This window comes from Triplophysa rosa, linkage group LG12 (genome assembly GCF_024868665.1).
Source record: "Triplophysa rosa linkage group LG12, Trosa_1v2, whole genome shotgun sequence".
Classification (NCBI taxonomy): Eukaryota; Metazoa; Chordata; class Actinopteri; order Cypriniformes; family Nemacheilidae; genus Triplophysa; species Triplophysa rosa.
Window position 1 is genome coordinate 24989232 of NC_079901.1, and position 2088 is coordinate 24991319.

Here is a 2088-nt window from a genome sequence, read left to right on the forward strand (position 1 = left end):
AGTAAACAAATGAAATATGGAAATATGAAGGCAGTAGTTTGTGCAGCTGATAGATGAATGAAGCAGCAGCTGATGTGTGTCTCTTCTCCTCCACTAACATCTGCATTCGCTCGGTTTCTCAACACCTATCAAACTCTGGCATGACCTTTGACATTTTGTGAAAGTGTTTCTCTCTCACATCTTTAAATTGATCACAATGAAGGAGTACACCTGCTGGAGAAATACTGTCAAAACTGGGCCCTGACAGTCAATCTGAACAAAACTACAATGATGATGAAACTGAAAGAGAAAGCTAGACGTGCGTTTTACGCCATCAAAGGCAGATTCACCCAAACACATATTTCAATTCCAGTCTGGTGTCAAATCTTTGATAGTGTGATTATGCCTATAGCTCTATATGGCTGCGAGGTTTGGGCTCCAGAGTGTCTGACAGATTACTCCAAATGGGATAAACACCCCATAGAATCCCTGCATGCTGAATAAAACATTTGAAGAGTTCAGAGAAGAACACCAAATAATGCATGCAGGGCTGAATTAGGCAGATACCCTCTGATAATACACATCCAAAATACACATTGTCCTCTGACAAATCCAAATCAAGATTTTACTAAATGGGAAAAACATCCAATTGAGAGCCGGCATACAGACACAGATACGGGCACACAACAAACAACTCATGCAGGGCAGAATGGGGCAAATATCCCCTGATCAGAGAGAGAGAAACCCCCTGACTCATATCATTCTGAAGCCTTGAAACACCACCAGATGAGCAAAGACATGAATCCTCTCTTCAGTCCTGATGTTTCAGTCCTCACATCTACTGATGCTCTCAACCACAACAACACTGACAACATCACACTCAACACAATCACAACACAACACAACTATCACTCACTGGGAAAGCCAAAGAAAACAACAAAGTCAAATGCGATGTTATTTGGCCCTAAAGAGAGAATCCAGTCTGTACGCAGTGACGGATGAAGAACTAAGATCAGACTCACTATAGAGACGGGCAGACACACACACACACACACACACACACACGGCTGGTGTCCACACTGTCATCTCAACACAACTCCACTTCTAACACAATGCACAAAACACACGCACATACGGACGATGTTTGATGGAAAAATCAGACGTCTGAAAGTGTGTCAGACGATGAGAAAGTGGCGTGTGTGTCAGGAGAACACAAGGATGCTGTGTGTTAGCTGCCTGTCACAACACAAGAGAAAACAATCAATGTGCCCTGACCTGATCACAACATGATATTATTAGAGCCCTTTATTCTGCTACTTATTTCTGTTTTTATATATTTACATATATTATATTAAGAGAGAGAGAGAGAGAGGATCATCAAATGCAGTGTATAAAATAATACTGTTTTTCTGTAACCTTCATTTGTTTTTTGTTCTCTTTTGTAAATCTTTGTGTAGACTGTAATATTATTTTTGTTTTAATATGGCACTATACAGAGAGAGATAAAGCAGTTGAATCTGCGTGACTTCAGATTTTTGTGGCACAGCAGTGAGATACTAACACTAGATTACTCATCAGCGGCATTTGGATAAACCACTTCTGTTGTCCCAAGTGAAATAAAAAGTCGGCACAGATGTCAGATGACATTTTGTTGAGGGTCAGAGGTCTCAGAACGTCCTGCCTTTAACTGCAGCGAGTTTATAATCCAGAGAAATGGGCTAAGAGCCCCTCAACCTGCTTTCATCTGATGTCTTTGAGCCACAGACAGTCATAACGCTGATGACGGCTGTAATTCCACACAACGGCACGGTGGAAGAAAGCCGGAGCTTTTCCTGGTTTTTTGGCAGGCAGACAGACAGCTGTCAGCTCTCCAACCTGTTTCATGCTGAGCAATTAAAAATGAAAGAAACACAGTTTACAGAGAACACAGAGCGGCATACGGGACTTCATCTTTCTTCACATTCTCTACAACATACTGTCAGACTCATGTGAGGTGTTAACATCCAAAGCCAAATCTGACGGAGTATGTAGAGCAGATCTCTAGCGACTTCACCTCTGAGACACAAAACCAAACAAACTGTCCTTTAAAATAAGGTCAAATATGAAAAC